We start from the raw sequence: 15423 nt of genomic DNA on the forward strand, positions 1-15423 counted from the left end.
CGCCCATGATTGGGGATGCTCTACAGGTTGCAAAACCTTCCACTTGAGGAACTTCATGATTATGAATTCCTGAAGCAGCAACTTCTTCTTCATACTGCTATGAGCTCCCTGGCCATAGGACATAAGTTCTGACTGTGGCAGATTATTCCTAATTGCATTGTCTTGGGGCAGATACAGGGCTTGTTCAACCTAATACAAGCTGTTTCCTTTGAGTCTCCTACTGTATGAGCACATGATAGATAGGAAAGCTGCTATTGACATGAGGTTGTTGGGGATAAGTGATGATTTCTTTGATTAAATGCTCTAGAGCAACGTCAACTCGCTGATCAATTGGACCTGGATCTTTGAGGAGGCTCTAGCAAATTGGACACTGAGGGGCTATTGTATTCTGGGTCTTTCACCTGTTCAACTGTCCCAACCCCATTCAACAGCTAATCTGCTTCACAGCCCCAATTTCCAGCTCATCTTTTCCTTACCAGAAGGCAGCTTTCTGTGTCTACACTCTCCCTTCAGCCTCTCAAGTTCAAGCCCAGGCTCCTGGAGCTGCTGTCACTGGTTGGGGGCCCTGTATCTTCGGAAAATGACACCGTTGAAGAAATTCTGCTGCTGGGACTGAATGCAGGTGCTTTCACTGTGACCAGTCTCAACATTTCCCTAGGGAGTGTCACCTCTTTACAGCTTGGTCCATGGAGATCAGCTTGGCTGAGGTGTGTCACTCTCACAAGGAAGATAACTTTAGAGTCTCTATCAGCCTTATTGGGTGCGAGATCCCTGTCTTGATGGATTCTGCTAGTGAACTATGTGTGGTTTGACGCAATTAGCCTTGAAGGTTTCCTGCAAAAGCATTGAGGGAATGAACATTCAATGTTTAAATGGGAACATTAAGGATTATGAGCCTGTACTGCTGCCTCTAAAATGTAAGGGGACAACCTTTAGAATTTGGACTGCTGTATCAGACTCATTACAATGGCCTCTTAGTAGTGAAGAGGAATGCGCTGTTTCCATGGGTCTTGGCCACTTACAAAGCCCCAGAAGAAAGGCAGGGGCTTGTGGCTGGCACAGTGGGTGGGGAAGCTGATTTGTCCAGTGTAGATAGGGACAACGATCCGTCTCTCGATTTTTAAACAACTGGCAGGTTCTTCGCAACAGGTGCTTGCATCTGCAGGCTCATAAGCTGGAGGTGCTGGTTTGGGCTTTGAGGAAGTATTGGCTGGCACACAAATTGAATTTGCTCGCTTGCAACAAGACAACAGCAGCTTGGATTTTACATTTAAACAAATGTGTCTCTGATGACTGCTATTATAAAGAGAAGGACACCCCTAGTTTCAAAATTCTACACTTTTTAGTTAAGGATGGCTTTCTGAATCAGGTAATTTCTGATCAGAGCATGGCTGGTCTGATTGAGCAGTTGGTATGTCCCGGTTGACCACAGAGAGAGAGTGTTGAAAATTGCTCACATACGTGTCTTGGGTGGTAATCTCAGCTTGGAAAAGACAAGGGATTGTATCTTGAATCAGTTTTACTGGCTGAATAAGGGGAGAGATAGGAAGCAGTTCTGTAAGACTTGCCCCAACTATTAGGTTGTCTCTGCTCACAGACCCTCTAGGGCTCCCCTTTCACCAATGCCTATTTTGGATGTCCCTTTCAAGAGAATTGGCTTGGGCATTGTTGGCCCATTCTAAGAGTAAGAATGGCTATCAGTATATGCTCATGTTGATTGATTACGTAACAACATATCCCATAGTCACAGCTTTGCAGAAAGCTAACTCACAGGCAGTTGCAAAGGCTCAATCTGAGGCTTTTACCCATATTGGCATTCCACGCATAATTTTGACTGACCAGATCCCTTTGCTTCCAGAGTGATGAAGCAGCTGTGTGAGAGCCTTTCAATTTAAAAAATTGAGCACCACAGAAATTTACCTTGGTGATTGATATCGCACCACTCCAATGGCTCAACAGACAGAAAGATACAAATTCCTGACTCACTAGGCAGTTCATTAGTTCGCAAACATTTAATTTTATTGTACATCATTGGTTCTGCACGTGTCAATGTAGCTGTCTTGTCAGACCTGGCTGGGCCGGTTTGGAAGGTTGCTTAGTTCAGAAAGGTGTGAACGAAGCTAAGAGGGTATGATCACGACTGCGGCTTCTGTGCATTCCTGCTGTTTGTCACCAGCAGCTGCATGGAGAAACTCTGTTAAACAGTATTCCAATGAGAAACAAACTTTCTAAAAAGCCCTGTGTAGGATCAGTGGCAACCTTAACTGCATAACATGCTTGTTGCGTAATGCTTAGAACATTTAAAGCTGAGCTTTCACTTACGCTGTGGCCTTTTCGCCTATCCTCTCTCCTTCAGAGTATGTCTGACCCAGCCGAAGCCCCCCAGCTGCTGACCCTGCTTGATGAGGAAGGCTGTGTGTTTCTTTAACCTAAAGAAGCAGCATAAAGCAGGACGATGGCCGTGATGCTTCACATGTGCAGTGTACTAAAGAAAAACTCATATTTTTAATAAACCCTTGAAAATGCTTCTGCCTTTTCAACAACAAAGTTATTTTATTGGACTCGTCATCCTGTCTGTTGTGCAACTCTGTGAACAAGCTTGACAAGAGATATATATAGTGAAGAGAAGTTGTGAATAACTTAAATGGTAGCCCCATTAATAAGGTGTTTAATCCAAAATATAACACAGAAAGAAAGAACTGTAGGTCCAAAGGAATGCAGCAGTTCTTCATGAGTTGCCTGAGTAGAGTCAGTGGCATGCTTCCAGGGCTTGTGTGTGTAACAATATATACACATTTATGTCTGTCTGTGAGTTAGTGTATGTATGTGTGTGCTTCATAACTGTGGGGTGAAAATTAAAGGAACTTTAGAATTGCCATCTGTCCATTCCACAATGAAAAAATATGTGATTTGTTATAGCAAGTGGTTGCACACTGCAAAAACTGCATACCCAAACAAAAACTTTAAATGGGAGCTGTTTTGAATTTATTTAGCAAAAAAATCTTACTTGTCAAGTTTCTTAAAGTAAGCTAAATAATCGTAAATTCAAATGTTTTGATAAGTCAATAATTTAATAACAACAGCAACATTTATTTATTAATTTATCACATTTTCATACAAATAATGTAGCTCAAAGTGGTTTACAAAATGAATAAATAAAAAATATAAAAATTGGGCAATACTAATTAACAAAGAATAAATTTAAGGTCCAATAGCCAGGGGAGATTGAAAAAACAAACAAAAAAAAATCTGCAGGTGTTCCAAAGCCATGAGACCTCCCAGCTCCGACTGCGCATTCTACCTAACATACTGTATATGATCTAAATCAATCCTTATGGTTTACAGCACGTGGAAGAATTAGATGATGATGGTCACATGGACATCTGGCCTTCAATCCATCAATGTAGGGACTGCAAGGTGCTTTGATTAGGTGGTGGTGGCGCAGATCGCCACCACAGAAAACCAGAAAAAGAACAGTAGAGAAAGTAGGGGTTAGTACAGATTTCAGAGCCATAAAAAATGATAATCAAATGCATATACAGAATATCAGGGTTACACTAAAATGAAGCTATGACAAAGCCATGTTAAAGTAATGGGTTTTTAGCTGTTTTTTAAAGTGCTCCACCCTTTTAGCCTAGCAAATTTCTATTGGTAAGCTATTCTAGATTTTAGGTGCATAACAGCAGACGGTTGCCTCACCACTTTTATTTGAAGATCTAAGGTTACGATTTGGAGTGTAAGGTGAAAGAAATTCTGAAATATAGGATGAAGCGAGATTATTTAAGGCTTTGTAAACCAGAAGCAGTATTTTAAACTCAATTCTAAATGACACAGGTAACCAATGTAGTGACATCAAAACTGGTGCTCAGATTTTCTTTTCCTAAAATTTGGTCAGCTACATTCTGCAGTAGTTGTAATCGATTGATGTCTTTTTTGGGTAGTCCTGAGATGAGTGCATTGCAGTAATCTAGTCAACTAAAACTAATTTTTCATCATCTTGCAAAGTTATAAGCGGTCTAATTTTTGCTATATTTCTTAAGTGAAATAATGTTGTCCTAATAATCTGATTAATATGTAATTTAAAATTTAGGTCAGAGTCAATAATTACCCCTAAATTCTTCACCTCTGTCTTAACTTTTAAGCCTAATGGATCAAGTTTATTTCTAATGCCTTCATTTTATCCATTTCTGCTAATCACTAAGATTTCCAATTTCTCCTTATTTAGTTTGAGAAAATTACTACAAATTACTAAATTATTAAATTTTAAATTATTAAAAATTACCAGAAACACAAGTAAGACATTGTGTCAGTGAGATAAGAGAGTCAGTGTCATCGGGTGCTATTGATAAATATAGTTGTGTGTTGTTAGCATAGCTGTGGTAGCTCCCGTTATGACCTAATGGAAGCATGTAGATCTAAAAGAGCATGTCATGGTATAAATATTTTTCACTTGTTTAGATTTTATTTTTTGCCATGGAGAAATCTGTGGAATGCAAATACTAAATAGCATCACCTGGGGCCTCATTTATAAACAGTGCATACAGTTGCAGATGCCCATTTCCACACTCACTTAGCTATGTATAAAAACTAAACTTGGCGTTCTCACGGCAGCTTCCCCACCTTGCGTATGCACATTTCTGCTCGGTTTTGCAAACTGGAGGCATCCAGAGTCAAAGCAGTGCTACTGTTCCAGTTTGGTTTCCCTTTCTTTTTTAGATTCACATCTATGACGCGGCTTTATCAAATACACTGAAACTAACCGCATATTGTTTATAAATTTAAGGCACCTGATTATAATCAACTTGTAACAATATAGTGGTGCACAAAATGGCCAAGCTGTTCCAAATACCATATGTGCTTTAGCGTTATTACTCTCAGTATGGCGCTCGGAGTATTTTAACCCACTGAGTGTATTTTATCTGAGTGTGGATTCACAGCTCTATGGCAGATTGTGTCAAGAGTGCAGTGGATTATCGGGATACAGTTTCCAGCCAAGGATGACATTTATAGCACACACTGCCTCAGGAAAGCCACCAGCATCTGCATGAATTCTACTTGGCCATGTGCATAGTCTATTTGAACTCCTCCCATCTGGTAAACACTTCAGAGTCTTTCCTGCATTGACCTCGGGGCTCAGAAACAGCTTCATCCCAAGAGCTATAAACACACTCAATCAGTTTATCAAGTGCTTAACTCACTGTAAATTTGCACTACAGCTATAATATTGCACAATCTGAGCTACTTTATTAACCGTTTGCATAATATGTACATGTATATTGTACTTATGCTTTCATATTGTATATTTTTCATTGTTTTCTATTGAATTATTATTATTGTTATTTTACCATTTTATAGGAAAATAAGTTTATGGAGTCTTTGCATATTAAATCTCATTGTACCTTACAATGACAATAAAGGAATTTAATTCAATAGAAGAGAGTGTGTATTTACAGATGAGGATGACAGGCTTCTAAGTTGATTTAGATTTCCAAGACCTAGCTCTGTGCTGTTAGAATACTAGAATGTACTGTATACTTGGATATAACTTTTAAGAGGAAATGCATTAAAGTATTATATTACATTATACAGATAAATTGTTAACTTCTTTTAAATAATTTATATTTTTAAAAATTAAACATGTGGGGGTGCGGTGGCACCGTGTTATCAATAAACTGGTACCCTGTCCAGGGATTGGTTTTGCTTTGTGCTGTATGCTTGCTGGGACTGACGTTAACCCTGGATGGATAGATGGATGGAATAATTAAACATGTATTATGAGGATTTTTCAATGTTCAATGTTTAGGGCAGCAATCGGAGGGTCGCAGGTTCAATCCTGGCTCCCGGCATGAGAATGCAGCTGTTGTGTCCTTGGGCAAGACACTTAACCTACCTTGCCTGCTGGTGGTGGTCGGAAGGATTGGTGGCGCCAGTGTTCGGCAGCCTCACTTCTGTCAGTGTGCCCCAGGGCAGCTGTGGCTACATAGTAGCTTATCATCACCAGCGTATGGGTGAATGACTGTTGTGTTGTAAAGCGCCTAGGGGGGTTCTTAAACTCTAGTTAGGCGCTATATCAAATACAGGCCATTTACCATTCCTTAAACATTTATTACAGAGCTTATTTTGTGGCAGTTGGTTACATGGAGAAAGAAAATGGAAGGACAGGAATTGGGGTTGGTACATTTGACAGAGACAATACTGCTGCAATTAATTATTTAATTGAGGGTTGCACACGTCCCAGCAAGAATCTTGCGGGAGGCAGGAACAATCCCTGGACGGGGCACCAACTCATTGCTACCAGTGCCCCCATGTTTAATACATGTTTTAATGTATTTCATTATGAAAATGATGTAATAATATTCTAAAATGTACAGAGAGCTGTAATAGCATGAATTTAATGTTTTCTGCGTGGAGATCAGTGCCTTTTTGTTCCTGTCCATGAAAGAGAAAGCCCATTTAATAAGCCCATAGTGATTCAACCACATAGAATACAAAGCACTTAACATTCTACTTTAATTACGATGGGATATGAGAAACACTAGTAAATTGAAGCATTGATTTTAAGATGAAGTTTATGACGTTCTACTTTAATAACAAAATAGACTATAAGGTTACAGTGGATATTTCAAGATTAAAGTCGACATTTTGACCTTTTTTCTTCACTGTGTCCCATTTTTTTTCATTTCTCTGTACTCTAATACGCTTCCATAAAACACTCAAATGGTGAGCTAAGACTCGCCTTTTTACACCGACTTTGACATCTGACCACTTCTTTTTTATTTGGGGCATTGTATGACTTTCTGAACTTGAACTTTCAAGTGTCTCCGCCACTCTGTATCACTCGATCAAATTCCTTGCCTCCACTTTGCATTCTCTGAAGTTCTTTATTCCTTGTGCTTTTGCCATTGTCTTTTTACAAAACGCTGAACTTAAGGAGCTATTTATATTGAATTGCATATTAAAATATGCAAAATTCTGTGAGGAGCCAGGGTGGGACAGCAGGCGCGCGCATTGGCGTTACTTTTCATTCTGACCGGGATTGATGTAGTGGAAGTGCATGGAAGTTGGTGTATAGATTGTTTAGTGCATCTTAAATTTTTTGGGTGTATGCACATTTCCACTTTTTAAAAAAATAATTCTACGCCCTGCATTATACATGAGGACCCCTGGTATGGGGAATGCTTACTCTTGTCAATGAGTAAAGGAAGCTGAAGAAAAAAACAATAGGCTGTTATCTGTCAACAATACAGGCTGATGCTGAAAATGTGGCATTCAAATGCACTAATGCTGTAGGATATCTCATCAAAGTTGTTAATCGGGTGTATCTCTTTATAGCAATATCAGTTGTGAAAGAGGACTAAGACAAGAAAAAGATTTGGGGCAACACCACAACCCTGTATATTGTAAAGGCAAAATAAATAATGCTTTTAAGCCAAAAAAGAATGTTTCTGTAGATGCAAGTCTGAAATTAGACACTTCTGGTTAAATAATGGCCAGGCAGGAAGAAGCAGGCCCAGGTGAACAGATACCAGAAGTGACGTCAGAGATGGTGAGATTGTCAGTCATCTGGTCTTTACAGGGAGGAAGAAAAGAGACATTAGAACACAACACCACCCTGTGGATCGGTGAGGAGTTACCACTACAAGGTCCTTTAAGCTGTCCCCAATGTGCATGTACTGTACGTCACAGCATAATACTCAATACACGATTAGGGAGTCCTGAAATGGCTACAACAATGCGAGTACACATTTTAATGATCTTCCAGTCCTTCTATCTCAGTGTATACAGGCACCTGTGAAATGACTTTGAACATGTATGTGTCTGTTTATATGGAAATGATATACTGAATACATCATATAAGGATGGAAAATTTTTAATTACATCTTTTCTTTGCTTTTCTTAGTATTCAGCTGCTTCATGGAATGAGAGAAGCAAAAACAAAATACAATCTCTTTGCCATTGTTTCCCAAGGTTGTATTCCATCTTTTCCTTTGTTAGATTTTTTTCCTTTCCCCTCTCCACCTCTCTTTCTTTTGTTCTATTGAGGAATCAGCCTACAAATGTCGGATAAACCGGCTTTCAAAGATGAACTGAAGTGAAGCCACTGGGTTAATTCTCCTCTTCCAAGGATGGCAGCTCTTTGCTCTGGAGAGAGCTGACATGTGGGTTAAACATCCGTTCTTAGCCCACGCTTCTGCTGTGTCACTTAAAATACTTCTTAAATATAAGCCTCAGAGTACAATCCTGGCATTTGTTTCACAAAAATGTATAGACAAGACAACAGCACATTGTAGGCATACCTTTCCTACATTCATATGAAATTTTTTTAGCCTAATCTCTCTCTCTTTGTCTCTCTCTATATATATGAAATATATATATATGTGTGTGTGTGTATATATGTATACATGTATGTATATATATATATGTTACATATATATATGCATAGTGACAGATAGGGGGCGCTATCGCTCCCTTGAACCCCTGTCCAAGACACCAGATAAAAGTCCAAATATTTGACTTTATTTTCCAGTAACGTGCACAAAGCACTCTCCACCCCACTACACTCATAAAACACAATCACTAATCAATAATACACAATCCTCCCCTCCCAGACGTGTTGCCACCCTTTCACCCAGCTCAGCTCGCCGTCTGGGAGCTCCCACAGTCTTTTTATATTCCCTGCTCCCCATGTTCCCAATCCCCAGTCCATGTGATTCTTTATCACTTACGGGTCAGATGCAAAGTCCTTTTCTTCACCCCGGAAGCACGTCATTCCCCTTGTCTCCATGTGACTCGGACGTACTTCCGGGGCGTAAGGCAAATAACCATCGTTCCTCCCTGCAGCGTCTCCTAGTGGGCCCCATGGTATCCAGCAGGGCTGTGTATAAAAACTCCAATGTCCATGATGCCCTGCTGGTCTTCGGGGGACCTCCATACTGCAGGGAGGGCTCCACTTGGCAGCTTGGGAAGTCTTTCTCAAAGAGGACGTTCCGGTCGAGCCTTGACTAATCCTTATATCTTGTTCCCTGGAGAATCTAGTGGGAATATTAGTCCAATTCGACAGCTTGTCCCCCTCTCTCCAAGGACAGTTTCACCAAATGTGGCCCAACCTTCGGCATCCATAGCACTGCCTCCGTCCTCCTGTTATTCACCCCCTGCAGGACTGAAAACAATTGGGAAACATTAGGTCCGCCCCTTTTCTTGCTGGGAAAGAAACCCCCACCACCTCTAACGGTTCTTTCTCGTCTTTTTCTTTCTTGTCAGGATACCCCCATTTTATTTTTGGGATCTCCTATTTGCTTTGGGGGTTTTCCACAGTCTGAGCCTCTTTATTTAATAAAAAGAGACTCTTTCCTATCTGCACCCCTCTAGACTTATTTTTTTAAATGGTTCAGGGTCTTTAGGACCGACTCACTCCAAAAGCCAGCACCATCCAGCTGCTCTGGATTGATCGGCCCTTCCCCCGACCACTCGGTTAACGTTTCAGCCTCTCTTGTAGGGCACGCATCCACTTGGCACCCGCTATGGAGTAAACGCGGGCCCGTGTCACTCTGCGTCCCTATTTCATTTGTGAAGGATGGCCGGCCATTTATCCCGGCCAATACACATTGTACATTGTTTCATACAATAGCTTTAAGCTTGATATCCTATTATTGCCTGGTATTATGGCTAAGGAGGTTATTATGTTGGCACTTATAGATGTTGGGGAACAAAAATAAATAAGTAGTAACTTGCTCTCTTCCACAACCAGCCCTCCCCCAATTTGCCTCCCTAAGTGAGGCTAGGCCACACATTACAAAGTCCCAGTCTTCTGACATGCATAGAGACAAAGCACGTCCAAAACAAAACAAACCCCCAGCAGCAATGTAGAAAGAATTCCATTTGAGATATTTTATGAAAGTGCAGTCCAAACCTAGGGTATGATGTCAAACAGTCCCCTTAAGAAAAAATACTTAATGGTTACCAAAACATACATATATTTAATAGAATAAATCTCAGTATAGTAACTGGAAAGTGTCCAAAAAGGAAAAAGAATGTATAGTTACAGCAAATATTGCAATACAGATATACCAGGTGTCAAGGAGAATCTTTTTTGCATTACCAGGACACAAAATGACTCATGTTCATATTTTGAATGATGTCAGGATTAGTCTCTTTTAGCTCTTTTTCTACTTCTTCAGGATAACTAAACGATGAATTGGTCATTAGTAAACACTTTCAACGTAGCTGGAAACAAGAGGCAGTATCTGATTTCAGCTTTGTGTAAGTGCTGTTTAATGCTGTGGAATGCAGCTCATTTGACAGCTGTAGAAGGAGAGAACTCTGGGAAATATTGAATGTGGTTATTTTTATATATAATCTCCACTTTATGTCTGAGAATTGACATTGTTTTCTTTAACCTGTAGTTTGTCGGATTGGACAAACAGGCATATCAGTTTAGAGGCATTCAAGCCATGTATGCAATAAGCTGCTGAGACCTCAGTGTCTAATTTAAAGTCCTTTCCAATTATAATTGAAGACCATTCAGCTATGAATTTCACTGGGTTTGGACTTTCAGAGTTTTCAAGAAGACCTTCAATTCTGATGTTGTTCATTCTACAGTATATCTATCTCACAACACGGCTAATTTATCACCGAGCACTTTTCTTTAGGATTTTACAGCAGTTGTTTTTTTAGTCAGAGGTGGATGTCAATTGTTTAACTTCTTCAATACAAGTCGTAAACATTTACATAACTACTTTGAGGTGATCACTGAGTATTCTTAATTTATTCTCAAATTTGCTCAAATTTTCCTATATTTCTTCATCAGTTCTTGTTAGATTCTTTTTAAGGTTTACACCAAATGTATTGCTTGTTGTATCTCCTGATCTTTTATATCTTGAAGCAGCTTGTAATAATTGTAATGTCAATTCTGTCTGTTTTCTTGGGCATGTATTCTACTTTACATTATTTATTTAATTTTTCCCTGAGCATGGTATTCAATGCCTTCAGCTCATTTCCATCTTTTTCATGCTCCAAAAGTGTTACGTATCCTTTTGAAGTTGATTATATTGACTCACAGGGGGTGTTGGTAGTAGTTGACAGCAGGTATAAAGAGGCCGTACTTGGTTCTAATATCCTGCCTGAGATTGGCCAGTTCTCACTGTCGGTTGGAGTTGATGTTGTAGCATGTGGTCCTGGGTGATTAATCCCTTCACATGGCTGTTCCAACTCAGTCCATTGCAGGCTGTAACATGAACTTGAGGCCAGTTTAAACTTTGATGTACCTTCACCTACCTTTTCCTTCTCTTTCTGATGCCTGAGTCTCCTGCTCATGCTTTTAATATACTTGAAATTAAATCCTCTCGGGTTAACTAAATACAGGATATCTCAGATAGATAATAAAAAAGCTAAATAACACCGCTGCCAGCAGAGCAACGTCTCAGTAGTCCATCTCTAATAAAGGACGTGGCCAAAACCTTCAGTAAATCATATTTACTCAAGAATTTATTATTTCTTTATAGATAATAATTATTTGGCCACTATCAAATCTTTCCAGTATGACACTATTGTTATCTCTGATCATGGAGCTTAAATCAACATGCCCTGTCATTATCGGAAAAGAACTGTATAGATTTAATCTCTGTGTAAATTGATTATTTGTTAAAGACAAATGCATCCTCAGAGGTCTCTGCAGGAATATTCTGGGATTTTTTTCATATATTTTCCACAAAAAGAAATTGGAAATCAAGAAAGCATCAGAGTTAATCAGTGAAATTACCAAAACAGATAAAGAATATGCTAGGTCTCCAAATGAGGCACTTTATAGGAAAAGACAGGTTTTGCAGTTAGAATTTAACCTCTTGACAACAAAAGAAATGGAGTAGCTTATCTTTAAATCATGACATCATTATTATGAACATGGAGAGAAGACTACCATATATACTCGTACTTGCATATAAGTCGGGTCTTGAAACCCGAAAAATCGATCATAAAAGCAGCGCAGCTACCAATTTCTTTTGCTACTTCAATGACGTTTAATTTAAAACCAGCTTCATATTTTCTTCTGATCGAATGTTCCATCGCAGATAAGGGATGCTCTTACGATGAAGGTGTATGAGGGTGAGAGATACAAAAAACACAAATCAGTGCAAACATTGCTTTGGAATAGTTCGGGTATTTGAGGTTAAGAGCACGTGCTGATACAGCGCATTGCCGCACCCACATAGAAAAAAAAGACAGTGTGCTCCGTGGTTACTCAGGTGGGCATTAACATATCATAATCTCTTGGACCAATAGGATGAGTTTTCCGCAATCGACTTATTCAACCAACATGATAAAGTACCAGAAATGATATAGTAAAATCAAGTCCCAAACTTATCCTCGAGTATATATGGTAATAAGATCTTAGCTCCAAAAGCAAGACGTTCGCAACAGAGTAACAGAAATTACCAACATGGAGATAAAATTATTGACCAAAAAAATATAACCCACACATTTAGAGTGTACTATAAGTCCTTATAATCTACTTAGTTTAAAGATGATGATAATACACAACCTAATGAGTTTTTTGATGCATTACAAATATCATAGCTAGATACACTTAGTGCGAAGAACCTGGACAAACCTCTGACACTCTCAGAATTACTGGATGCTATAAACTCACTCCAAAGGGTGAAAGCAGCAGGTCTTGATGGCTACCCAATTGGAATTTTATTTTAAAAATTTTCGAATAAGTTAACTCCCCTATTACTAACAACGTTTATAGAAGCTAGAGACAACAAAATTCTAACTCAAACTTTTTGCCAAATATTTATTACCATCTTTCCAAAGAAAAATAAGAACTTATTACAATGTGCTTCATACAGTCCAATTTCACTTCTGAATAATGATGTTAAGAGACTCTCCAAAGTTCTAGCTAGAAGGATAGAGAAAGTGCTTCCTTCTGTAATATCACAAGACCAAGCCAGATTTATTAAAGGCAGCTTCTAATCTTGACGTTTGTTTACTGAAATATACTCACTCATAAAATCTAACACACCAGAGATCTTATTTAAAATTGAAATAGTTTAAATATCTTGGTGTAAACATCACAAGTAAATATTAAGATCTTTTTCAGAAAAAAAAGTTTGCTATCAGCATAGAATAAAATAAACAAGATGTGAACAGATGACCTACTCTCTATCTCACATTAGCAAGGAGAATCAATACTGTCAAGATTAACATCTTTACCTACCTAAATTTCAATTTTATTACTGGATAGCAAATATACAAGTTATAAATTCCAAGAAATTGACACAAATTGATAAATATACACATGATACACAGGAAGTACTTTAAGGAAAAGAAGCTTTTCTAGATGATAATCACTTTTTTCAACCCTCTGAAACCCACACAGTATTTAATGGTTGGAAAACGTCTGGGATTAAAACACTTTAAAACACTTAGAAAATTGTATATAGATAAGGTCTTTGCATATTATGAACAATTACGTTTCAAATTTAACTTCCCATCAACAGAATTTTTCCACTACTTGCAAATCAGAAACTTTGCCAAAAGAAACCCGTCCAGTTTTCCTCGCCTCCCACCCATTTCTATTCCAAAAGAAATGCTGATCAGTCTTGAAGACTAAGACAGCATCTCAATAATATATAAAACAATTTTAGAGTACCTTCCTGTCAAAGATCCCAGGGTACGTTGGGGAAAAGATCTTTCACTTAACATCTCAGAAAAGGAGTGGAAGGAAGTCATGTATAGAATACACTCTAGCTCCATACTGTATGCACAAAGCATTCAATCATCCATCCATCCATCCATTTTCGAACCCGCTGAATCCGAATACAGGGTCACGGGGGTCTGCTGGAGCCAATCCCAGCCAACACAGGGCACAAGGCAGGAACCAATCCTGGGCAGGGTGCCAACCCACCGCAGGACACACACAAACACACCCACACACCAAGCACACACGAGGGCTAATTTAGAATCGCCAATCCACCTAACCTGCATGTCTTTGGATTGTGGGAGGAAACCGGAGCGCCCGGAGGAAACCCACGCAGACACGGGAGAACATGCAAACTCCACGCAGGGAGGACCCGGGAAGCGAACCCGGGTCTCCTAACTGCGAGGCAGCAGCGCTACCACTGCGCCACCGTGCAGCATTCAATCATTCAACTTAAAATCTTTTATCAACCACATTTATCTTGTTCAAAATTGCCCAAAATCCAGGCCAAGGTTCAACCTGTGAACACTGCAATGTAGCCCCTGACTCACTGGGCCACATATTTTGGGCATGCACCAAATTAACATAATTCTGGACAAATATATTTGAATGCCTATCAAACAGCCTTGGTGTCCCAATCACTTTTATCCCTTTAAAAGCTGTGTTTGGTTTACTCCCAGATGGGATTAGGTTGGAGAAGGACAAACTAATTGTAACTGCCTATATAGTGGGTAACTGATGTTCTGTACTATTTGAAATTGGAAAAAAATTAATTCTCATGTACAGGATCTGTTCAAAACTTTTTTTTTTTTTAATATGGCAAGATCTAATTGATAAAATTTTAGTATTTAGCATTTGTATTGGGGAAAAGGATATTCTCCATTCTTTGTTGTTTTTAAAGATTTGCTCTTGCTGTTTGCTCTTCTCTCTTTATCTCAGCGGAGAGAGGTTTGAATTCTGGTTTGTTAAGTTTGCCTTGATTGTATGTAATGTTATTTTCTTTGTTGTATAAGTTAGTCTTCATCGTATAGAATTTTCTTTTCTTAAAAAAAATTTTTTTTAAAAAGTTTAAAATACCATTAATTAAAAAACAATTTGTTTATTACCTTTTATCATTTTATTTTTAACTTCAATGTGAGATAAACCATCCAGATTAAAATGTAACTACAATACACATTTTTATTCTTAAAACTATTTTACAGTTACTGTATATATATAATAAATGATGTACCATAAAAAAGTGTAAATGTGTGTTTTTCTTTGTTTTGATATAACATTAAATTAACTTAGATATGAAAAAGGCTTAAAAGTAATACTATACCACATAAATTGGCAAAATCTTTTATATCAGTCATTTTTAATCCTAAAAGGCCATAGCCATCATTTTATCCATTTTTTCAGTTATGTGAGGTAGCATTAGTCCACATTATCAAGGATAAATGGGATTCTACTCTATGAATATTTAGTGGTCAATCACCCATTAGAAAAACTACAGTAGTAGCTAAAAGTTTTGACAGTGACACAAATTATGATGTTTTGCAAAATTTGCAGCTTCAGTTTTTTTTCACATTGTTTTTATATTATTGTACAGAATGATCAGATGGATATTAGTTCAGTGCAAAGGGCTTTATTGGCATAAAAAGTTAACTTTATCACAAAAGCCCATTTTCATTTGTTTTGGCCCTGGCACAAAATGATCAGTTAAAAGTGTCCAGCAAGCGCCAGGA

This window comes from Polypterus senegalus, chromosome 1 (genome assembly GCF_016835505.1).
Source record: "Polypterus senegalus isolate Bchr_013 chromosome 1, ASM1683550v1, whole genome shotgun sequence".
NCBI lineage: Eukaryota > Metazoa > Chordata > Cladistia > Polypteriformes > Polypteridae > Polypterus > Polypterus senegalus.